At 41.3% G+C, this 26,814-nt stretch overlaps 1 protein-coding gene across 2 annotated transcripts in view; it reads left to right on the forward strand.

The window, feature by feature from the left end:
- The first annotated feature begins 10,718 nt into the window (after positions 1 to 10,718).
- CGNL1 (cingulin like 1) overlaps positions 10,719 to 26,814 on the forward strand; it is a 191,895-nt gene continuing 175,799 nt past the window's right edge. For both annotated transcript variants that reach the window (XM_082254053.1, XM_082254054.1), the window contains exon 1: positions 10,719 to 10,823. The gene's annotated coding sequence lies outside the window, so the exon portion shown is untranslated. The remainder of the gene's footprint in view (positions 10,824 to 26,814) is intronic.

Raw genomic sequence — 26,814 nt, forward strand, 5'->3', positions numbered from 1 at the left:
CAAAGAGACTAGCATCCCTAAAAAGACACCATATACCTTCAGAATTTAAAAGTTTTAAAAAGAGTACTGTCCTGATTTTTGCCATGAAAAGGTCCTTAGACATTATTGATCATCCTGAGGCCTATGAAAACAACTGTCTGTGTTGTGCCTGCAGGATGTAATTTAAAAATCAGCCCATATAAAACCTTACTGCTGCTAGAGCTGTTATCTACAATTTAAAATGTACACAGCACCAAAGCCCCATTGAATTGTTTTGCTGTACTCAAAAGTGCCTAACACCCTTCAATGAAGGAGCTGAGTACAACCACCTGTAATTTAAATCCCTATGCTTTGAGGCATTGCCCATGTACGTAATAATAAGTTTGGCAAAGGAGCAAGATATGCCACCTAGGCCCCAAGGGGACACCGGATACCTTAAGGAGGACACCGGACATCCCATTAACAAGGGGGGGGGGGGACACCCGCAAATAAATAGGGATTTGCCCCATCCTAGGTTTCCCCAAAATCCTCGGGAAAGTTAAGTGACATTAAGGCCCAGACCTCACGCCAGAACCGAGTAACTGGTTCTGATGGGGATCTGTCCCATCTGTCTGAACCCGAGAGATATAGGCACCGCAAGAGGCGGAGCCAATAATTCAATTCTGTAAAAAGGTTTTCAGCTGAGTAGATGCCAAATTGATCGGCTGATCAATTGGTTCACTCAGGGCACTGCAGCCCAGAACTAAAATAAAATCCATCTCTAGGAACAAATCCTGTAGCCAGCCAAAGGCCATAAAATCCTTAAATGCCCAAGTGGTAAGGAATCAGAAGGGATACACTGAATAGAGGTATAGGATGCAGAGGTTCTAACACCCTTTTATCCCAGGTCACAGCATTGAGGATCCTGAAATCCCTGTCAGGGGGGGATCTTGGTTGTGAGATACTAACTACCCTCCTATTTTTCAGTGGTCACTTCATCCCTCTGACTCAAACAGGTCGCTCAAAGCGGGCACATTTTGAAAAATCGCCAATGACGGTGATACCAAGGAGGATCAAACCCTAATGACATAATGAAGTCAAGAGGTTAAAGGTTGTATACGGTAACCAAGAAGGAATCCTCAATGCAAGGTAGTTTGTTGCCTACAATAAATTGCATTGATGCCCCATAGGGGGAGATATATATATATATTTTTTTTTCCTAAGTAGTAGGTAAATTTTAACAAAATATTGTATCAATGTACAATTGTCCAATGTGTAGTATCCATGGCGATGAATACATCACCAGGTTAATAAGCCCCAGAAGTCAGTCGCCCTAGGAAAGGTCGCATATATAGTCTCACCTTCCCTGGTGGTCATATAAAGACTGATCACACGGTGGTCTAAAGGAGAACTCTGAGTAAGCTTAGGGTACCAACATCGCATTGAAATATCAATTGAGGGGAATATATATATTCATACTGTATGTTTCATTCAATAGGAAGAGATTAACCTTCCATGCCAGGTCGTAGATTGGTACAGACGATGATGTTTGCCAAAAGACACAGCGATCGGATGGGTCATCTCTCCCTAGAGCACAGCTCAGGATGGAACCCCTCATTGAATCGGATCCCTCTTCAGGAATCAAGCTGCGAGACGCCCCAGATTCTTGTTGACGGAGAGGAAGATTTGTTTCAACAGATCTTTGTGCATTTGATCCAAAGAAATCCATTGAGAGGAATCGCACTACCTCCTGTTTTCAGTTGAAGGAGATGTGAGAATGGTGCATTGCACATGTGAGCAAAACCTCAGTCTAGGTGTATGACACTCTAGGTCATGCTGAAACCATTCATTATCCAACCAACATCCAAGGTTGAACGTCCAAACAGATTTCTCTGATTCCTGATTGCCAACATTGTTTTACTGCGCTTTGAATGGTAGTTGCTAATGCCATTGCAGCAGTTAATTTCTGTCTCCATTAACACTTTGCAAGCTGGAGATGCAGATTTCAAGGAACATTTGAGTTTCTTTACTAGGAGATCAGAAGTCAAAGAGACTAACAAGGAACAGTTGGTGACATAGCTAACATTGCAAAGTCGCTACGAACTGACATTTTGAACTGATTGTTTTTTTTTTCTCTTCTCATTTTGTTTTTTTTTATTTTACCGATTTACTTAAAAGTTATGAACAATTCCCAATATGAACTATTCTCTTACAAAAAGAGAACAAGACATTTTTTTTCCTTTTACTACTCCTTAAAAAGCTTTCTTTCCAGATAGGCCTAAGTTGCTCACTTGTCTACTGGGAAGAAAGGGGGGGGGATATGTCGGGGTTATTGGGGGTTGATTAAAAGAATAATAGGTAAAAAGAAAAATGATTTTAAAAGCCATGTATATTTCATATTATGCATATAAGAGATTCTGAACAGGACAGGATCCATCTTGTTTTTAAGGTGAAAGAAGGTTCATATATGTCTTGTTGCAAAATGTCTCTTACGGGCTTACAATAGGGTCCTATACTTTCAGCAGACATTTATATTTTCTTTTGTCATAAATAAGATCCCTTTTGACATCTCTATCAGATAACAGATGTTAAGGGGATGGTAGTGTCAGTCTGTCTATAAGTATTTAACAATAGACAATGGCTCAGTGTTTTTCATCAAACATTTAAAAATGAACTATATAAGTTTTTTTAAAGGTATATCATTATATGTGAGACGATATTAGCCATAATTATGTTATTATATTATGTAAGGCATATACATATATATTTAGGAATATTGTATCACATTTTGGGTTTATATTCTCATGGTAGTCATCTTACTTAGACTTAAAACTAAAGTGAAAACGAATTACTTCATGTTAAGGCATGTGGTAGGAGTGTTTATATAAGAATTGCTTTTGGCTAGTTTAGTGCTCAAGGTGTCGTAAATATTCCCAAACCTAGACTATGTCTGACAGCCCTATGTCACAATCCAAATAAGTAATGGCTATTCACTAGCTAGAGGTCAAGAGGTCATGAGATAAGAAGGATGGGTAATTGTTTCAAATTATGTTAAATACAAAATCTAATGAACGGTACAACACTGCCCTCTGGAGACAAAATACCAGGTGCAGTCTTGAGATAATTTCAGATTTCCATATAAAAATATGATATTGTGTTAAATAATATAATTATTGGAATGGCATTACTTGCCCAGGTGAATTATGGAGATACAGGTGGACATTTATGTATGTACTGGGAGTCTGCACAAAGTTTTATATGTGTTATATGATTAATCTTACATATAGAGAAATCATCATTTAACTTTATTATCCAAGTATGGGGTTAATTATCAAAAGAGGTGTCTATGATCTCATCAGTTTAGGTATAGAATATCCCGACCAATAGGGATAATGTTTCATCCCTCTGGGTTTTACTTATGGTAATTTTTATAGCTCTTTGTTCTTACCATATAAAAGACCAACCCAGATGAGAGAGAGGACATCACTTTACACTACTGACAACACACCTCACACTTACACCACACACGCTATTACATTTTTCAATAGACTCATGCAGACATACTCCCTGATCGACATCATTCATCTGAAACTTGGAGGAAACTCCTCCCTCACTGGCATCCATCTTAGGACTCTGGTAACACCATCTTAAGTGTGGTAATTATGCCTTGCTGTATTATTTGATTTTATTCAACAATTGTTTATTCTTTCCTTATATGTTTTATATTGCATATTTAAGGGTAATGAGATTACAATCCCAGCCGTATAAGCCATGGTATATTTTTCTCTAAAAAGCTGATTTTTGTTTTTATACATTTTTATTAATATCAGATTCAGTGCATTATTTGCAATTTTAAGTCTTCCGTTTTGCATGGCTTATTCTCATTCCTTCTGCAGTGGAATGACTTTGGGCTATGTGATTCGCAGACCATTGTAGTCTGTTTATATAGAACATTAATTTATGGCTTATACTATACCTGGGAAGAAATGGTAATCTTGCTTTCGTTTTACTTTCGTTTTACTTTCACTTTGTTTTAGTTTCACTTTCATTATTGAGCTAAACATCACATTGCATTGATTATTTGAAGTTAGTATTTTTATGTAGAGTTATTTTTGTGTCACTTCTTGTTTGATCATATATTGTGTTTGCATGTCTTGAGAATAAATATTTTTATATATATTCCATACTGTAGACTGTACTCACTAAGATTGGTATATGCTTTTAAAAAGAAATTAATCAATTAAAAAGAATTCACGACATTGATTTATGGCAATAGGTGAAGACTCTCCTTTTTCACAGATGTTTGCTTATTAACCATAAATAAATACACTGCTATATTCAGAGCAGTATAAATATTCTGACATAAGTACGAGCGCGAGATATTTATTATTAAATATTCTTACAGAAGTCACAATCACACTATCACAGATATACAAAAAAACACTATATTACCTGTGTATAGTGTGCAATGTGGCAGGGGGGAAGGGGTTAACTAGGAGTGATCAGGGGGGATCAGGGGGTTAAATCTTTATTGGGGGGGTGGTGGGTATCCTAACCCTAAAAGGAACGGCCACAGGCGCTAAACCTGGTCACAAGTCACACTGATACAGGTATATAGGAAACTGCTATATACTGTATGCAGTGTGTGTTGTGACAGGGGGTGTAGTGGTTAACTGGGGGTAATCAGGGGGTTAAATCTTTATTGGGGGGGGGTGGCGGGGACCCTAAACCTCCTTGGGACAGAAACTAACTTGCTAGCGCTAACTCAAGTCACAATCACACTAATACAAAATACAGTAAAACACTATATTACCTGTGTATTAGTGTGCAATGTGACAGGGGGCAAGGGGTTAACTGGGGGTGATCAGGGGGGGAACAGGGGGTTAAATCTTTATTGGGGTATCCTAAGTATAAAAGGAAGGGCCGCAAGCGCTAAACCTGATCACAAGTCACACTTATACGGGTATATAGGAAAATGCTATATACTGTATACAGTGTGTGTTGTGACAGGGGGTTAACTGGGGGGTGATCGGGGGTTAAATGTGCCTAGCCTAGGTGTTTGTGGGTGTGCTTGGTGCAGTACTTACAGTTCAGAACCGCTCTCTCCTCTCGATGAATCCAAAAAGAATTTGGGGAGGAGAGAGCGGGTCTTTCTGTTCCTGTGTTTACATTACACAGGCACAGGTCAGTATCTGATTGGGCAGGACCGATCAACAGGTCCAGGCCAAAAATCATTGGCCTGGACCTAAAGACTGATCGGTTCTGAACCCAATCAGATCATCAGCGGGGCCAGGGGCACGCAGGAGCGCGCCCCAGAGCGGCGGGGGCGAGCGACGTAGGGCTACATCGCTTTGCCTGTAGGGGGTTGACTGCCACAGTAAATAGTCGTGCGGCGGTCGGAAAGTGGTTAAGAAGCAGTCGCAGCAGCTGATCAGAAAGCAGAGAACACCAGACTTGCAGTTTTAATCTAGGAAACACAATGAGATAATAATACCTCCGTGTGTGAGACTTCCCATAAATCTAGAACTTGCCATCATGATATTTTTATTTGAACTGCCAATAATAGACAGCATATAAAAGATCGGATATAAAAATCTAATTATAGTATGTGGACTGAAATGTTTATGGGGGTGTGGGTGTAATTACCCCCTCTGTGCCCAGGGCAAAGTACCTTTTGTTTTATTAAATGGTGGAAAAATGTGCACACTAATCATAAATAAAGTCCGGGTTATAAATGTACCATATTTGGTTTTTTAATACGCTACCTTGCATCTGAAAAAATAAGGAATCATGCACACTGGATGTTATCAAAACGTCAGTTGTAAGCTGTAGCTGTACAAGGAGTTTTTCAGCTTTTTTTGCAGTAGCGTTTTCAGCTTTTTTCACCTGTAGCATTTTTTAGCTTTTTTTTTTTTTTTAGCAAAACTATTTTCCCACAAAAGCTTTTGGCTCAAAAACATTGATAACGCAGAACAGCCACGTTTTTCTGTGGTTTTTTTTTTGGCGTTTTTTAGCCCCCCTCCTACAGGATTTGTGGGTTCTTGTCCCCGCTGGTTCCTGTGACATTTTTTGATTCAGTACAGCTATGTGGCACACAGGCGCATCATTCGTTCACAGGAATCTGTGAATGAAACACTACAAGTCCCATCTTCCATTGCAGCAGAGTGACAGTGATTTTCAATAGAGCACAAGTTTGTTGATGTCATTGCACTCGTAGTTCTTTGATACTTCCTTCCATCCCTAAGGCCCCTTTCACACCTGTCCGTTCCGTTTTCTGCTCATCGGGGGATCGATCCGCCGATCCCCGCTAAGCAGGCGGGTGACAGCTCCATCTCCGCTTTGTGCGGAGAGGGAGGTGTCAGATCCCCTCTGTCCTCTAAGGGGGAATCAGATGAGAACGGACCGCTCCGTTCTCATCCGATCCGATCCGCCAGACGGATGGAAAATAGGGTTTCCATCCGTCCAGATTTGACAGACAGAATCGGATCGGATGTCAGCAGACATGCCTCCGTTGACATCCGCTGCCCCATAGAGATGCATGGGGCATCCGTTCAGATCTGGCTGAAAAACTGACAAGCGGATCTGAACGGTCCGCATGTGTGAAAGGGGCCTAAAGGTCAGTTCCTCAGTACAAACCTGCAGCTGGAGGAAGAGTCTGCAGGAGCCTTTTCACCAAGGCTCCAATGCAAAAAAAAAAAAAAAAAAACTTTTTTTTAAAATATTATTATTTTATTTTAATTATTATTATTATTTTGTGCAAAAAGTGGAATTAGCCTTTAATTATATTTTTAGGCATGGACAGGGCCTGACATCAACTATATGGACTGCTATGACTATAGTTCCACTCTTGGAATCAGCATTCAATGAAACCCCCCATACTTTTCTTTGACCACTTGACCTCTGGAAAGTTTTACCCCCTTTATGACCAGAGCCTTTTTTGCTATTCACCACTGAGTTATTTTAACTGGCAAGTGTGCGATAATACAATATTGTACGCAAATGGCATTTATATATTTTTTTTCACACATATAGAGCTTTCTTTTGCTGGTACCACTGGGTTTTTATTTTTTTTATACAAACAAAAAAAGACAGAACATTTTTAGAAAAACCCAATAATTTCTACTTGCTCTTATAAAACATATCCAATAAAAAAAAAAAAAAAAAAAATACATTTATTCATAAATTTAGGCCAAAATATATTCTGCTCTATGTCTTTGGTAAAAAAGCAAATCCCAGTAAGTGTATATTAATTGGTTTGTGTAAAAGTTGTTGCATCTACAAATGATGGTGTATATACTGGAATTTACGCAGCAATGACACTATATTGATCATTGTGGTGATCAGCGATTTCTAGTAGGGCTGCAATAGTATGGGGGGCAATCTGATGCTAACAGACCCTCACTAAGGGTTACACTAACTGACATCAATAGTGACACTAATACTGTGATCAGTGATAATACTGTACACTGACACTGCACTATTGACACTGGCTGGTAAGGGGTTAATATCTTGGGGCAATCAAGGGGTAAACTGTGCGCATAACAATGTGTTATGGTGTACTTTTATGAACGGGTGAATTTTTTTCTCTGTTGGCTTCTCTGCAGTTCTCTGGGGAAAATGATCACATCTGGCACCCTTTTTATGAAGCGGAGAACTTCAGTTCTCCCAGGGTGATCAGCGGAGAACTGTTTTCTCGGAGATCTGTGTAGAAGTGAATGGGAGTGCCTGTAATCTCGTGAGACAAAGCGAGATTACAGTAGTATGAAAATCCCTGGCGCGCTTTAACAAGCAGTGATAAATTATCACTGCTGAGTACACGATCCCCACTAATGTTAATAAATAATAGTCCCCTTACATAAATATATATATATATATACACTGAATACACACTTGCATACATTAAATATATATCTACATATACAGGATTACAGGATAAATAAGGTATAAAAGAGCTGCAAAGATAACTGTTGAGATGGAGCTGGATATTATGTTAAAAATGTTAAATGTATGTATCTCTTGAAGATCCTGAATAAAATTCATATTTGAAAAAAAAAAATATATATATCTACATGTATGTGTGTATATATATAAATGTGTATATATATACATAAATATGGCAGGGGGACATGATTACTGTGTTGGGGGGTCTGAACGAGGAAGAAGGAAGTCCATAATATTCCTTTTTCCCCCTCAGTTCTCCGCTGATCATTTCTGTTTCATAAACTGAGAATGATCGGAAATGAGCTGTGATCAGCAGGCTCACTGCTCATCTCCATTTCATAAAAAGACACCTAAATGTGCTGCTTTTATTAAAAGATCTGGTGGTTTTCTCTCCCTGCAAGAAACAACCAGATTTCTGATCTGTGTACAGAACTCTGTGTGTTTGCAAATACAGAATTCTGTGCTGTGATTGGTTACAGCCGATCAGCAGGTCTGAGCCATAAATCATTGGCTGGGACCTGCTGACAAAATCCCTCTGTAGCCAGTGCTAATATGTACAGTATCATTTCTTATTTAAAGTGTCACTAAATTAAATGTGGTAAATCAAGGGGGTTGGTTCAGTAGAGGCAAATAGACTATGTACTTTGCAAATGCAGATGAACTCTCTGGAGGAATTAGAACAGGAGGCACAGCAGACAACAGCATTGTCAGTCTAGGGGGAGTGTTTTTTTTTTAACATATTTTATTTGATTTTAGAAAATGTCACAGGTGTTAAATGCTTTGTGAAATAACATCTGAGCAAGATGAGATACAAAAGAAACATATCCTGGTTTACTTCTTGTGATACTTCAGTGATACTTGTAGAAAAAAAGAGAAAAGTAAAGAAGAGAGAAGAAGAGGGGGGCATAGTTTTATATGTATTAGCAGATTTACATACACAATTATATTAAAGCCAAACTGCAGTCCCACTTTATAATCAGTTACAGCAATATTTTTTCCCTTTTGAGAAGAAGGTTTGGCATAAATAAAAAAAGCTGATCATTTTAATCTCCCCTGCCAGTTTTAAGTGTTTTTTCCCCCATCCACGTAAACTGCTGGCTGGAGCAAAGATGAAAATAGAAAAAAGAAATTCTAAAAAAGGAAACTAATGCAGCCATCACATCTGAGAATTTTAAAGCTGCAATATAATAAATGTTTGCTTCTGGGTTTAATACTGCTTTATTGCTGCCTTCAGCTCTTGTCCCCTCATATACTAAGCCAAGATAAGGTTCTAATAGGGCCTCAGTCACATAGGTAGAAATGAACGCCACTTTTAAGGGCATTTTATTTTTTGCCTCTATTTCAGCCAATGCATCCAGGCTCATTGTGAGATTTCGATTTGTATTTTAGAGCAGCGTTCAGGGGCATAAAAAGAAAAAAGGTGTTTAGAAGGGCGTTTAGTGTGTGTGTGTACCTGCTGTAAGCTTGAATTTGCGGGTGAGTCAGAACAGCCAAATCACCTCCATTCACTGACATGAGCTGTCTACATGCAACTCAGGACAGAAAAATGAACAAATGGCTTTTCACACTGTACAGGGCAGAGTGCCCATGTAAAAGACCCCCTACTTACCATATGCGCATCATTTTTTTTTTTTTACTGGGAATTTCAGTATAGATAGGGAGTATTTTAATATGCTTGTGTGCTGCAGGTTGTCCTGCTCTGTAGTAAAGCATTGATCTCTGTAGTAAATCACTTTTCTCTGTAGTAAATCATTTCTCTCTGAATTAGATCACTGATCTCTGTAGTAAATCAATTCTCTCTGTATTAAAGCTCTGCTATCAGTATTAAATTGCTTCTCTCTGTAATAAATGAATTCTCTCTGTAGTAAATCGCTTCTCTCTGTAATAAATGACTTCTCTCTGTAATAAATCACTGCTCTCTTTATTAAAGCTCTGCTGTCTGTATTAAATCCCCTCTCTCTGGAGTAAATCTTCATTCTGGAGTAAATTATTGTTCTCTGTAGTATATATATTCATTTCTCTCTGTAGTAAATGTCTGCTCTCTGTAGAAATAATTTCTCTCTGTAGTAATCTCTGCTCTCTGTAGAAATCCCTTCTCTCTGTAGTAAATGTCTGTTCTCTGTAGAAATCACTTCTCTCTGTAGTAATCTCTGCTCTCTGTAGTAATCTCTGCTCTCTGTAGAAATCACTTCTCTCTGTAGTAAATGTCTGCTCTCATTAGAAATCACTTCTCTCTGTAGTAAATGTCTGCTCTCTGTATAAATCATTTCTCTCTGTAGTAATCTCTGCTCTCTGGAGAAATCATTTCTCTCTGTAGTAATCTCTGCTCTCTGGAGAAATCATTTCTCTCTGTAGTAATCTCTGCTCTCTGTAGAAAACATTTCTCTCCGTAGTAATCTCTGCTCTCTGTAGAAATCATTTCTCTCTGTAGTAATCTCTGCTCTCTGTAGAAATCATTTCTCTCTGTAGTAAATGTCTGCTCTCTGTAGAAATCACTTCTCTCTGTAGTAGTCTCTGCTCTCTGTTGAAATCACTTCTCTCTGTAGTAATCTCTGCTCTCTGTAGAAATCATTTATCATTCTCTGTAGTAAATGTCTGCTCTCTGTAGAAATCACTTCTCTCTGTAGTAATCTCTGCTCTCTGTAGAAATCATTTATCATTCTCTGTAGTAAATGTCTGCTCTCTGTAGAAATCATTTCTCTCTGTAGTAATCTCTGCTCTCTGTAGTAAATCATTGCATTTCCCATGCTGGTGAAGATCTGCAGTTCACCCAGTAGATGGCAGTGTGGAGCTGACTCTCCCATTGCTCTAACAATGGAAGGAAGGGGTGGTCACCTTGTAGGGGTGGAGAGGAGCTGTGAGCTAAGTTTGGGATAATATGGTAATCAGTTGTCAGCAGAGGGACAGACTAAGAAAGGTAAGAAGTATGGTTTCCTTTTCTCTTCCTATACACCTGTTTACTTTCTGGAGTTCAGCACCTGTGTACTGCTATAAGCTGGGAATAGGAGAACTTTCCTCCTCCTTGTAAAGTGATGGCTGAGTGCAGGTAGTAAATCTGTATGTCTGTCTAGAACTCTATGTGATATGTTCATGGGATTGAATCTTCACTTGTGAGATCTTTCCCTGGGGCTGCAGAGCTGACAATCATCCAGCATAAAGCTGATCACTTTGTTCTGCATTCTTTGGATATTCTTGTAGAAAGCTGCTACTTTGTTACTTTGTTAGTTGGTGGATTTAGTTTCCAGTGACCTTGGTGTCTGTTTCTGTGTTGACTTTTTGCTAATAAGTGTTGGCAGGCTGTGTCCCTGCATGGAGGAACCTGTAGGGCTGCAGCTGTTCTGCAACTAGGACTCCCAGCATGTTGTAGTCCCTCTATGGGGGAGGGGGGATCTAAGTGTCAGCTCCTAATGAGATCATCCCAATTGTGCTGTCTGTTATTACCAGCATTGCACTATTTGTAGTGTGTTTTGGCACTGGATAAGCGCAGGTCATAAAATACACACAATCGCATAAAGGCGCATCGCACTGCTACCTGCCAGACCTCACACTGACAGCTGCTCACATTGCTAGTGTGAACATAGAACTACTGAGACACCGGGTGATACTAATATACCGGATAGGACTGTTCTAACATTGTAGCCAGAAGTGTAACCCGCAGTCATCACACTTACAACCAGGGGTAGTGTATTGCATGGTACACACAATGAGATTATCGTACGAAAGATCGTCTTTTTTTTTGCATGGTAATCTTGTTTTAATAATAAAGAGTTTGCTAAAGTTACATAAATTCGTGTATGACAGAATACAAATTCTGATTGATGTGTTGTAATGTATTTGTATTGTATTTTTTTAACGACAGTGGTACTGATTAAATAAAAATCGTAGGATCTGGTATCATACAAGAATTTTTCGTGCTTGCCCCATCTGATAATTTTGCATGAATTGTCGTGATTGGCTCCGGTACTAACCATCAGATTATCATACAATCGCTTTGAAAACCGTATTTTTCTTACAATTTTCTGATTGTGTGTTTCTGCTTTTTTTGGGACTCATTCACACTTGCTCTGGTCTCTGAAGAGCGATCAGATTGCTCTTCAGGGAGCATTTGGCAGGCAGTGAGGAGGGGTTGTATCCCTTCCTCGCTGCCTGCTTTAACTTCTTGAACCCCTCACTAGCACACCGCAACCGTGTGCATTGCATGCAGCTGAGGGGCACTTGCAGAGTGGACCCATTCACTTGAACGGGTCATGCTTGGCACAGTCGCTCAGCAAAGCACTAGGGCTACATCCCCGGCCGCTGCCTGTGCAGCTAAAGGGGGACGGTGACAGTAAAAAATGGGACTCGACTGCGGGGAATGCCATTCTTTAACTGTAAGTCTGAACGCGCCCTAAATGCGTTGCTCTGCAGTTCACTTTGCGTTGAATTTTTGTTTGTTCGTGTTTTTTACATGCGTTTTGTTCTGTATAGGCCACAACAAGGGTCAAAATTCTAACATCTTTTTTATATTATTATTATTTGTTATTTTATTTATTATGATATTATTATTTACTTTATTATTATGTTATTATTGTTAGATGCGTTGTATTGATTTGCATTTTTGTGCATTGCATAGGCGCACACGTGCTGCTTGTAATGCCCAGCACCTGTATGATGTGAATGGGGCATATAGAAAACTATTGTGTCCTCACGTTAATTAATGGACATGGTGTGAAAGAGCTCAAATCGCACCGTGGGCCCAGTTTAGTGCATGGGTCCCCCACCAGTTTATTGGGATCAGACAGATGGATGACTGTATATAGGCTTCTGACATGTCTCAAGTATTTTGGAGAATTTGAAAGGCAGACTGTAATATACTCTCTACAAAATGCGCATGTGATGGTGGAATATATATGAGTATGTACGGTGTGTCAATTCTTATTATAATATTATACAGGATTATTATAATGCCAACAGTTACCGCTGCGCTTTACAACATGATTATCTTAAAATAAACATTTCCATTAAGAAAAATACAAAGGTGCCATTTGGTAACGTTCTTCTGAAAACAGGTAAAAGATGTGCAAAGCTGAAGTTGATTTGCCACCGCGCCGCAAGGGTGGGACATTTTTTATTTAGCATTCCAGATGTGGCCCCTTGAGGTCTGGGGTCCCGAGCAGCCACCTATTCTGCTCTTATTAAACTCCAGCGCTGGTTACATCCCTTGTAGTTTGCACACAGCGAGATTGCCTTCAAGGTACGATCGACCTTGTGCTTGATGTTTTTTCTGGCAGGTTTGCGGCATTTGTGCGCCAGCTTTCTTCCCGTATATTTCGGTCAATTTGTTACTAAAACATAAATGAAACTAGTGCGGCGCAAGAAATATTCATGTAATAAAAAACATATATATCTTATTAAATATATAAAAGAAAGTCCAAATAAATTTCCATCAAGATCCCGGCAAAGTGGTGTCTCTAGATTGAACGTGCAGGTGTCCTATAATGTGCAGCACCTCCACCATACACACAGATGGCCGTTTACCTTAGGACCATGACCCCCTGAACCAACAGGATGGTCAAACAAGAAATCCCGTGAAGGGATCTAATAGTATTCCAATGGTTAGAGTGGAACCAATTCCTCCGTAGGATTGTGGATATCGATATAAAAGCAAATAGAAAGAATCTAGGTTATATGATTTTGTGTTATATAATCATTTATTCAATAAATGTAAAACCACTTACAATTCTGGCAATTGTCACAAGTGCACAAACGAACGCACTGTGTATACCCATATCATCCAATAAGATGGCGGCGGGTGATTTCACGCATGGCTCCTTCCCCCGTATGCATCAGGTACTTACTGACAAAGTCCTGCCCAGGACGTAACGCGTAGGGGGGAAGGAGCCACGCATGGCGCCACCTGCAGCCATATTACTGGATCATATGTGTATACACAGAGCGCTCGTTTGTGCACTTGTGACAAGTGCTAGAATTGTAAGTGGTTTTACATTTATTGACTGTAGGTATATAACTAAAGGCAAAACTTTTTCCTAGTTTTGAACAAGGATCAGGAGCCCTGTCAAGTTTTTATTGCTGGCAAAAAATTTGGGGGAGCATACCCATGTATTTCTAAAGCTGCTGCAGCTATGAACCAAAAGACATGTATATTAAAAAAGAATAGCGCGCAAATGCAAAAGAAATTACTACCAAATCTGAAGACAATCCATAAATAAAAATGGGGATTTGGTCCCACCATATGGCCATATCGTGCTCAAGCGCACCACTACGTCAAAGTACCCCATTATCAGTGGGTCCTACACTATCCATGAAAAAGAGATGAATCCAGCCTTTCTAACCCTTGGAGATAATACTCCTTGCTGGGAAAGATGTGCAAATGCACTACAGGGGACTCCTCCTATATCCACTTGATGGTGGACACTGATCCCCATTTTTATTTATGGATTGTCTTCAGATTTGGTAGTAATTTCTTTTGCATTTGTGCGCTATTCTTTTTTAATATACATGTCTTTTGGTTCATAGCTGCACCAGCTTTAGAAATACATGGGTATGCTCCCCCAAATTTTTTGCCTGTTTATTATGTATTCGGTCAGACCAGACTATCGAGGTTGAGCAACCCTCCCCACCCCCCCCACACACACACCTGTACTCAATCAGTGTCCACCATCAAGTGGATATAGGAGGAGTCCCCTGTAGTGCATTTGCACATCTTTCCCAGCAAGGAGTATTATCTCCAAGGGTTAGAAAGGCTGGATTCATCTCTTTTTCATGGATAGTGTAGGACCCACTGATAATGGGGTACTTTGACGCAGTAGTGGGCTTGAGCACGATATGGCCATATGGTGGGACCAAATCCCCATTTTTATTTATGGATTGTCTTCAGATTTGGTAGTCATTTCTTTTGCATTTGCGCGCTATTCTTTTTTAATATACAAGTTTTTATTGCTGTCTGTGTCCTTATTAGGGAGATTCATCCTCTCAATTTGTCCTGTTTGTCATTGTCATTGAAAGTGAAAGAAAATCCGAACTTTTGGGTTGTCACCAGAACAGGAATAGAACGAAAATCTTCCAATGAGGACATTAGATCTGGTGACATCCAGGGGTTCACTCACAATGCAGCATGGTAACGCATGTGCTCAACGCGCTCATTGCAGAATGATTGGTCCCTTAGCTGAAAATAACTGTCACTTTTTTAAAAATGAAGTCTTTGTCTTGCTGCGTTAGCTTTGTGAATGGAGCCTGTTGTATTCTATAGAAGCTGTCAATATGTACAATTTATATATCTCTCTCTGGTGCGTCTGTTTATAAACAACACCTCCTGAAGATTTCCTATTAGGCTTGTCAGAAAGGAAACACATGGCCCTGTGTACGGGATGTGTGCGGGATGTGTGCCCTCTGCTCCGTCTCCATGTATATCATTCTATATTTAGAAACAATTGCGGCAATAGACAGAGCGGTCAACTGGGGGGAACCACAAGTCCCAGCACACCTTGCAGCAACTTGGAGGGTGGATGAGGATCCACTGTCATAAATGCACCTTTTTATCAAGAGTATACAGACATGACCCCTGTAGAGAGTGGGGGAGGTGGGATATGTTAACTTTGTCCATAAAATAAAAAAAGTTCTACTTTAGGGCAGGGGTCTTCAAACTATGGTCTTCCAGTTGTTCAGGAACTACAATTCCTCATGGGATGTGTTGTTCCGCAACAGCTGGAGGGCCGTAGTTTGAGGATCCCTGCTTTAAGGCCCTTATACACAGGGCCACCTAGGAGCAGTGCGCGACCCTTTTGGCGTTTTAGTACACCCAGGAAAGACAGGTGCAGCATCCAGCCCCACTGCAGGCAGCCTATTAATGTCTATTAATGTTGATGGGGCAGAATACATGAGTTAGGACCCTATGCTGATGTAGGATGTCCCTATGCAGGTCTGAAGGTCCAGAAGGCATTTCGTCTGCACTCGAGACCTTCATCCCTAAATGCATATGACCCTAAACACAAGTACCTCAGTGATTCATACAGCCCTGGCTTGCCATCGTTTTTGATAGGCAACCTGCAGCGGGCTGGATTTTGCAACTGTCCCCCCTTGGGCACAATAAAACGCCAGTACCAAAGCACTGCTTTTAGATGTTCTCATGTGCAAGGGGGCTCACTGGTCAGGGCTCGTTCACATCATATGCACTGGGATGCATTTGTCAACACATGCTGAATGCAGGGATTTCAAAATCAGTCATTTCCAATGAGTGCAGTTCACCCCAGTGTTGCTTTTCTTTAAGCTGAAAAAAGTACATCATACTGGACTTTTTTTTTTTTTTTTACTAAAGCCAAGAGCCTGCATTTGCTGTATCTGTTCCCCCCCAGTACACAGAACATGGAAATGCAGTGATTTTAGTAAATATGAACTGCTAAATAGCTTTTCTCATCAGCGGTATATAGCAGTCTTGTGACTTCTATCAGTGTCTGGTTTAAAGCTTGTAGGAGGAGTTTTCATTCTCCTCTGACTGTCCTATGAGGCTGCAGGACCCCTGATCCTCTGTCTGGACAGTGCTGATTGGCCCTGTGCTGATCACATGCACTCTCCCAAGAAAAAATGGATTTGATATTGTGGAAGAAGGGGAGGTATAGAGACGACAGGAACAAACAGCCTTTTTACACAATGCAGAGGATTAACCCCTTAGGTTCCACAGTGAGTATAACAAGCATGCTTTATTGCATATACACACTGATTTTACTGTTGCGGGTTTAGTAACACTTTAAGTGTGTTTTGTGCCAATGCAACATACAGTAAAGCAAAACATCAAGCTGGTCCAGCTTTGGCTGCTCTGATGAGCCGTACACTACATGCTATGGATAGCAAGGTCTGTTGTCAGGGTTGTGCAATGGAAAAAAACAACAAAAACACTAAACGCATGTGAAAAACACACTCCCAAACACGTGGCAAAAATACAATCGCCTGCATTATTACAAGCATAGTGGTGTAAATAGGCGCTGAATTTTAAAAAGTTGTCTATGGCTGAGAATTTTTTTTTGGATTTAGATGGTTTTGGCTAGAGAGCTGATCAAACAAAAAAAAAAAAGAGAGATTACTCCATTCACACAATGAAGGTGGATGGAGGAATCCTCCCCCTGCTGAAGCATTGTATTCTGGCATTGAGGAATATCCGTTGTCAGAATACACTAGTCGGTGGCTAGTGACTAGAATACTGGGATGTATAAAAAAGGGGATTCACTCCAGAAATAAAGAGATTCTCCCACTCTACAAGACTCTGGTCCGGCCACATCTGGAGTATGCTGTCCAGTTCTGGGCACCGGTCCTCAGGAAGGATATGCTGGAACTGGAAAGAGTCCAGAGAAGGGCAACAAAAATAATTAGGGGAATGGAGGACATCGGCTATGAGGAAAGACTACAAGCACTGAACTTATTCTCTCTGGAGAAGAGACGATTGAGGGGGGATATGATATCAATGTACAAATACTGTACTGGTGACCCTAGCATAAGGAACAAACTATTCAGAGTAAGGGAATACAATAAGACACGTGGCCACTCACTAAAACTAGAGGAAAGGCGGTTAAACCTTAAAATGCGTAAGGGGTTCTTCACTGTAAGAGCAGTAAGGATGTGGAATTCTCTTCCACAAGCAGTTGTATCAGCAGGAAGCATTGATAGTTTCAAAAAACTATTAGATGGGCACCTTAAAGACCACAACATAGAGGGGTATACAATGTACGGCTAACAGCAAACACACACACACACATCATAGGTTGAACTGGATGGACTGATGTCCTTTTTCAACCTCACTAACTATGTAACTATGTAACTATGTGGCTGCAGTTGCTGATCGACAAAAAAAAAAAAATCTCCAGCAAGCCGATCAACAGAAGTTGAAGAGTGGCAGCACATGGATCAAAATTTGACCGGTATGGCTGAATTTCAATCTATCTATGGCTAGCTTAGGTCTTTTTGCCAATATAAAATGTTTATAATTCTGGTATTTTTTTGGGGGATTATTTAAATGCACCTTTTTATTTAATGGGTGGTGCAGTAAACTGCCCAGGTGATACAGTATAATAAAAGGACTGCCTGAAACCCAAAAGTATCATCTAAACGAATTACATCTGAAATTCAGGAATCTGGCAGGTTTAGCCGTTAACCCTCATGCTCTGCTCTTGTTTTGGTTGGACTAGGAATGGAGTAGACTGCTGAGTACAATGCAGTGACATAGTTATTAGTGGCATCTCTAGACAATAGCCATTATCCCTGGGGGAGGGGATGGTACAGAGCTTCCCAATGACATTCCTGGCATTCCTGAACTTTGGGCACCTCTGAATTCCCCCCTCCTGTGTCATGAATGAGTTGATTCCTGGGGTGGAGACAGGGTGTGATCGTGTATGATACTGAACCTTCCTATTATGTAATGAAGAGTGCACACTTAAAGCTGTGCCATTATTTAGGTGGAGAGATGCTTGGTAGGGGGTCACATGGTAACGATATGTTTTGAGGATATATTATGGGACGTATAGTAAATCTTTCCCAACTCACTATATCCTCTGGTTTTAATAGAACCTATATTCTAAAGCTGGCCATAAACCAGTAGAATTTTTTTAATTTTCTTTTTTGGTTCATTTGTTTAATTCTTTAGTGGTTAATGGAGACAAACCAATGTCCACGTTTGACCATAGTGATGAGAAAATTAGAATAAACAAAGTTCTAACTGCAAATGTGCTTTCGTAAAGGACAATTTGTATACATTGTAATGAAACCTGTTTAATACAGTTGGGATTCATTTCAAATTGCAGCTCTGGTTAAAATTTAAGGGCTTTCAAATGAAATGAGTTGACCCCATGATGGCAAGAAAGAAGGTTATATTGATTGATTTTTCAACATTTCTGTACAAATGTTTGAATAAAAATCTAACTCTGTGTGGCCAACTTTAGTATACTAGCAAGACGTTTTAAAGATCTAGCTTAACTACCTTAAAGTTGTGGAAAAGATTGTGAAAAACTTTATGTGCAACATAAAGAAGAGCCCTGTGCAACTTCTGGCAGCCAGGAAGTTGACCAGGTATTAAACATTGATCATGTAATTTCTGCAAAGGGGCTGTTTTGACAGAGTGTATAGAGTATGGTACTTTAAAGCAGAATTAAACCCATTGATTCAACAGTTTAAAAAAAGCAGTTACATTCCCATCACTTCAGGGAATGCTAACTGTCATTATTTGCTTGTGCTCTCAACCGAACTGTCAAACCATCAAATGGCTTGTGTCATAACTGATCACATGTGCAGCACCATAGCAGTTGCAGATTAAGCTGAGGCTAAGATGGCAGCTTCCTTGGCTGAAAAAAGATAGGAAGGTTTTGTTCCGCTTTAAAGTAGAACTAAAGATCACCTGAATTTGCCTCCCCTCTCCTCCAATAAGTTAATGTCTGTGACCTCCCTCGCCGGCACTAACAATGTTATCTAGCCTTTTTTCTGATTTGGCATCTTCAGCCAAGTTGATTGGCTGGATAAGATGATGTAACTTTAACTCATGGTTGGAATTTTGCAATGTTGACTTCAGTAATATGTTAAAATACCTCACCAAGAAATAAAAGAATTACAGGGGGTGCCATTGATGGCTTCTTTAAAAAAAACTATTGCCCTGGCATTCATCATGACTCTTTGGCTTCAGTACTTTCTGAGTGACTGGCTCTGATTTACTGGAGAAAAATAGGTTGTTCTTTTTGCAAAGGACATTTCATTAGAAAGTAAATGCTCCTTGGCATAGTGAAGGTGGTGAAAATTCCCTTTTCAACACGGTTAGAAATCTATATATTTGTGAACATTTTTTTTATCCCGCTCTTTCGAGATTTCTCTTTACTGTGGTCAAAATGATTCCATTAACAATCAGAAACTTAAATAAATGTTCTTAGAAACAAAAAAAGTCTAACAAAATTCTACAAGTGTATGGCTGACTTAAGGTAAAAATCCATTTACAAATTGAACAGCCTTTATTGCCTTTGGTAAATCAGCCCATTGCGTTAGAACAACCAGGCATGATCATGCAGGTTTTAGAAGGAAGTTGGCAATGGTAGCCTTATGGCGCTTTTCCACTGCATGGAACCGAACGGTTCGGCTCGCTTTTGTGTTTTTCCACTGCTGGTACCGCATGGTATAGTGTAGGAACGGTTCAGTACGGTACGGCGGCGATTTTCCACTGCATGGAACCGAACGGTACGGCTCTCAAAAACAGTACCTACTCGATTGTGGTTCCAAGAGGTACCATAACCGATACCATATCCCACAATCCTTTGCATACAGTCACTACTAGCCACTGATTGATCAGAGAATCCCACCCACCCCGTTGTTATCCCACCCACTTAACTTTAGTACTACTTTAGTCGAAAAGCAAACCATACCGTACCGTAACGAACCGTTCCAACACCGTACCATGCGGTACCAGCAGTGGAAAAGCAAACCGGGCCAAGCAGGGCCAAGCAGGGCCGAGTAGAGCCGAGCTGGTACTTGCAGTGGAAAAGTGCCATTAGTATCCCACTAATGACATTTGTTCTTTAAGGAGAAACCACCATCCATCTTTAAGCTTAAGAACAGATTTGGAAGCATTCATTGATCAATTGTTTGTAAAAGTGCAAGATCCTGGGCTGTCATCCTTGCATGTTCTTTACTGATGGCTCAGGATATGAATGGTGCCATTGAAGTGTTGAGATTCTGTAAAGGAAATTTGTAAATTCTGTATAAAATTATATTCTGTTTTTGTATGCTTTGCCTATTTATTGCACACTACAATCACTGTGCACATGGCACTAATAATTTTTTAATTACATGTTTCATTCTTTCGTGTCCTGCTAGACCTGATCCTGTAGAAATTAGCCTGTCTATGTTACGCCCCTTGTTACCATAAAAGTACAATTGTAATATTAATGTAATAATTATCATGTGTATAAAAACTTCAATTGCTCCAAATAAACAGAACAGTTATTTGGAAAGATGCTGAGTGTATCTTTGCGTCTGTTCCCTACTGCGGTAGTTATTATTAAATGGGAACCACTAATCTATATGAGGATAGGATTTGCCTATCTATAAAATTTCCAGAACAGACGCCTTACCTGCAGTGGTATGCAAAGGTTCAGGATGATATCTGCAGGATTGGGATGACAGATCTTTACTGTTTAGCCTATACAATTTCTGGGAACTAGGGGTATCATTAAAGCATAAAATCCCTTAGTGACATCTCGGGTTGCTAAATTTATAGTTTAAAGTTTAAATTGCAACCTTCTAATTTGTATGTTCATAAAAAACTTCAACTGTGCTGAGTCTGGATCCCTATAATATGATATATAATTATATGTACACATACACCCCTATATTACTATAATTACAGAAGTATTCTACTCTTTTATATAATGTACAGTAGCTTTGATTTACCCTCCAGTTGAATATCCTTAAAGGAGAAGTCCACCCTAAACACTAAAACCCTGCATCTATAGACTTCCTCGATCTAAGACTAACCTATCTAGCCCTGTAAAGAAGAAATCAGTATACTTACCTTTTTTTCAAGGCTGATCTGACCTGATCCCACGCTGAGCTGTCATCGACGGCTTCGATGTGGAGGCGGGTGCAGAGGACATGGCCGACAACGGAAGCCCCATAGTAACTCTATGGGTGATGTCACTTCCCATTAATTTCACAGCCGTTGTCGGCCGTGTCATCTGCAGAGCTTCCTCTGCTGGGAATCGGGTTGAATCGGCTTCAAAAAGTATGTAATTCTTCTTTACAGGGCTAGATAGGTTAGTCTTAGATCGAGGAGGTCTATAGATGCAGGGATTTATGTTTTAGGGTGGACTTATCCTTTAAATAGTAATGTGTGTTGATGGCTTGTTCAGCCATGTATAGTTACTTTAGTTGGTACTCTTGCTTACATGTGGAGTAAGATGCACACCGAGAATGCATTTCTGGTTTCTTTAAGTCCAATTGCTTATTAATCCATGGTACAATTTTTTTCCTCTTTTCTACTAACCATTCCTTTTTTGCTATATTCTCCATGAGACCACAACATGAACACATGCTTGGGATTTCTGGATACTAGGGTCAGGTTTCCCAGTTCAAAGTCAGTGTCATTGTTCCCAGCCTGTGAATTTACACACTGAGACATTCATTCTTTGAGAAGAAAAGGAGAGGTCGGCTTGCAGAGACCTTGACTGAATAATTTTCATTATTTTCTGTGCTATAAAATCTGTGTTTACAACCAAAAAAGATAAATGGATCCCCCAACAGATTCCAATACACACATGGGCTAAATATAATAAATTGTGTAAATGTAATATGCAGTAATTTGCAGATGAAATGAGTAAACAGGAATTTGTTTTCTCCCCATGAATGGATAATTAAAGTGGACCTTGCATGCTGAATGGAAGGTCCCCTTTTTTTCTTTGCATCCTATAAAAGCCACTTGTAAATAAACGCATCACCTGGAGAAAAAAATGATTTACCCTGGCCCTGGCCTACAACACTTCCGGGAAGAATAGGTGACATCACCGTGCCTCAATGCTCCCTTCTGGAATAGTTGGCATTCCATTCGGAATCCCGTGGGAATGCACTCTTCCAATAGGATGGAGTGCATTCTTGCAGGATTTCAAGTTCCCAGGTCTGCAACATGGCATGGTGACGTAACCCATGCTTCCCGGAGGTGTCAGAGGCCGGGGCTAAGGTAATCAATCTTTTTATTATGTTTTTCTTGGATGATGGGTTTGTTTCCAATTTTTTTTTTTTAAAGCTATTTGTATTTAGAGGGGAGCATATGGCTTACAAAAAAGTGGACCTTCCATTTAACACAAAAGGTACAATTTAAAATGATTTGTAAAGGATTTTTTTATTCCTTTTTTAACCACTTGCCTACACGGCACTTTCACCCCCTTCCTGCCCAGGCCAATTTTCAGCTTTCAGCGCTCTCACATTTTGAATGACAATTGCGCGGTCATGCTACACTGTACCCATAGGAAATTTTTATCATTTTTTTTCACACAAATAGAGCTTTCTTTTGTTGGTATTTAATCACCTCTGGGTTTTTTATTTCTTACAAAAAAAAAAAAAGAAAAAAGACAAAAATTTTTGAAAAAAAAAAAGTTTTTCTTATTTTCTGTGAGTAAATTTTCAAAATAAATACATTTTTCTCCTTCACTGATGTACGCTGATGAGGCGGCACTGATAGGCTGCACTGATGGGCACTGATAGGCTGCACTGATGGGCACTGATGAGGTGGCAATTATTGGCACTGATGAGGAGGTACTAATATGCTGCATTGATGAGCACTGATAAGTGGCACTGATAGGCGGCACTGATAGGCAGGACTGATGAGCACTGATAGGTGGCACTGATGGGCACTGAGAGGTAGCACTGATGGGCACTGAGAGGCGGCACTGACAGGCGGCACTGATGGGCACTGACAGGCGGCACTGATGGACACTGACGGGTGGCACTGATGAGCACTGATGGGTGGCACTGATGGACACTGATGGGCAGCACCATCAGTGCCCACACTCAGTGACCATAGTGCGGCCAGTCAGTGCCTAGATGAGCAGGCACTGACTGGCCGCACTATGAGCACTGATTGTGGGCACTGATGGCTGGCACTGTGGACACTGATGGTGGGCAGTTATGGCACTTTATTTCACTCTTGTGTAATCAGTGCACTGGTGAATAGTGCCCTGATTACATTTCCCTGTGTCCCCTATGAGGAGGAGCCGCTGATCGGCTCTCCTCGCCTCACAACACTGACAGTGTGAGCCGAGGAGAGCCGATTAATGGCACTTCCTCATTTACATGTGACCGGCTGTGATTGGACACAGCCGATCACATGGGTAAAGAGTCATGTCATTGACTCTTTACCGAGATCTGGATCACGCCGTGTCCTAGCAACACGGCGCGGTCACGAACCCCCCGGGGGCGCGCGAGAGAGGCTGTTCTGGTGCGCCCAGGATAATAGCAACACCGCTCCGCCGTCATTTGACTGCAGGCGGGTAGTAAGTGGTAAATAATATACTTTTAATACTTACCTTTTCTGTGCAATGGTTTTGCACAATGCAGCCCCAAACCTCCTCTTCTGAGGTTCCCCGCTGGCGCTCCTAGCTCCTCCTCTTCTCTGAGTATCTCCATAGCAAACCACTTGCTAGGGGGGCACTCGTGAGGGGAAGAGTACCTTTCTTCCACAGGCTACTAAGGGCAAGGAACCTCATCGTAGACGTGGAGTCAGGGAACAAAGGAGTCCCTGATGTGGTGGCTTCGCTCTCCGGCGCTTTGGCTGGGAAAATCCTTTCTCCCCTTGTATTGGACTGTGGCCACCATGAATGCCAGCCTGTCCGGCTAGGGAGGCGTCCTCGGCAAGCATTCTGTTCAAGGGATCTGGACGCTGGAAGAGTCCAGACTACTGATCAATGTCCTGGAACTCCGAGCGATCAGACTGTTTCGAGATCATTGGATGGATTGTCTTCAAGGATGCCCAGTGTGCATTCAATCGGATAATACCATGGCCGTGGCTTATGGCAATCACCAAAGGAGCACAAGAAGTGCCCTGGCATTCTAAGGTTGGCAGAACGGTTTGTTCCAGCCCACTCCCCTGTACACATTCTTGTGGTGGAAAATTGGCAGATTACCTCAGACGGCAGACGTTAGACCAAGGGGAGTGGTACCTTCATCGGGAAGTGTTTCATCAGCTGTGTCTCTGGTGGGGCATCCCCGAGGTGGATCTGTTGGCATCTCGGCTCAACAGAAAGGTGCAGAGGTTTGTGGCTCGGTCAAGGGATCCTCTGGCAGATGCCACAGATGCGCTGGTGGCACGGTGGGGTCAGTATTGTCTGATCTACTCCTCCCCTCATTGCAAGCTTCTGCCCAGACTCCTATGCAGGATCGAGATAGAAAGTATTCCAGTCATCCTAGTGGCACCGGGCTGGCCTCGCCGGGCCTGGTACGTGGATCTAGTGCAGCTGGTCACTGACGTGCTCCTTGTAAGCTTCCTCTCAGGGAGGATCTGCTGTCCCAAGGACCAATCTTCTATCCTGCTTTACAGTCGCTGGCTTTGACGGCTTGACTGTTGAAAGGATAGAGGTTTGTCTAAGTCGGGGATTCCTACATTGTTAAAAGCTAGAAAATCTATCTCTAGGAAGATCTACCGTTGTACATGGAAGACATACATTGCGTGGTGTGAGTCTCTTGGGGTTCATCCTAGCTCCTTCTCGGTGACTCATATCTCGGTGACTCGTATCTTAAGCTTCCTTCGAGGGGAACAGAATTTGTTCTTGAGTACAATCAATGGCCAGATCTTGGCCTTGGTGGTCTTTTTTCAACGACCTTTCGTCACACACTCCCTGGTGCATACCTTTCTTACATTTGGTTCCTCCAGTGCGAGCTCCATTGCTGCCTTGGGATCTAGATTTGGTGCTTTCAGCTCTATAGAAGCCTCCCTTTGAAAATATTCGGGAGATTCCCCTGCTTACGCTGTCCCAGAAGGTGGCCTTTTTGGTGGCTATCACTTCTGCATGCAGGGAGTCGGAACTGGCAGCATTATCATGTCGCTCACCTTATTTGGTGAGTCACAAGGATAAGGTCGTTCTTCGCCCCTGTCCGTCATTCCTTCTTGAGGTGGTCTTTGACTTTTATTTGAATGAAGACATTGTGCTGCCTTCTCCGTGTCCCAGGCTTAAACATCTGAAGTAAATTGCCTTGGATGCCTTGGATGTGGTCCGGGCAATTTGGGTGTACCTGGCAGCTACGGAGTCTTTCAGGAAGCCAGACTCTCTATTTGTGCTCACGGATGGACCTTGCAAAGGGTTGCCGCATCCTCTGCGAACATTTCCAGTTGGATCAGACAGATGGTGGTTCAGGCCTATTCCATCAGGGGTCAGGTTCCTCCTTTCCCTGTCAAGGCGCACTCTACTAGTTTATTGCCTCCTGGGCCTTCCGTCATCAAGCTTCAATGACGCAGGTTTGCAAGGTGGCCACCTGGTTGTTGGTGCACACTTTTACAAAGTTTTATATGGTGAATGTGTTGGTATCTGCGGATGCTTCCTTTGGCCGTAAGGTTTTGCAGGCTGCTGTTAAGAGGACCTGATGCTCTTTGAGGGTGTATTGTTTTTTTCAGGTGGACCCCAGTTGTTTTGATTTAAGCCCCTGTCGTCTGGTTAGCAACTGTTTAGTGTCATCCACTCAGGGTTTAGATATAAACTGCTCAAAAAAACTTAAGGAACACTTTTTAATCAATTATAGCATCAAGTCATTAAACTCCTAGGATACTGATCTGGTAAGTTAAGTAGCAGATGGGATTGTTAATCAGTTTAAGCTGCTTTGGTGTTAATGAAATTAACCGGTGCACTAGATGGGCAACAATGAGATGACCTCAAAAACAGGAATGTTTTTACAAGTGGAGGCCACTGACATTTTTTTTCCCCCCTACTCCTCTTTTCTGACTATTTTTCACTAGATTTGCAATTGGCTAACCTCAATGTCACTACTGGTAGCATGAGGTGATTCCTGGACTCTATATAGGTTGCACAGGCAGTCCAACTCCTCTAGGATGGCACATCAATGCATTCCATAAGGTTTGCTGTGTCTCTTAGCACAGTCTCAAGAGCATGGAGGAGATTCCAGGAGACAGGTAGTTACTCTAGGAGAGCTGGACAGGGCCGTAGAAGTTCCTTAAGTCCAATCAACAGGACTGGTATCTGCTCCTTTGTGCAAGGAGGAACAGGATGAGTACTGCAGGAGCCCTACAAAATGACCTTTAGAAGGCCACTGGTGTGAATGTCTCTGACCAAATAATCAGAAACAGACTTCAAGAGGGTGGCCTGAGGTCCCGATGTCCTCTAGTGGGCCCTGTGCTCACTGCCTGGCACCATGGAGTTTGATTGGCGTTTGCCATTGAACACCAGAATAGGC

This window comes from Pelophylax lessonae (genome assembly GCF_965119305.1).
Source record: "Pelophylax lessonae genome assembly, chromosome: 4".
NCBI classification, from domain to species: domain Eukaryota; kingdom Metazoa; phylum Chordata; class Amphibia; order Anura; family Ranidae; genus Pelophylax; species Pelophylax lessonae.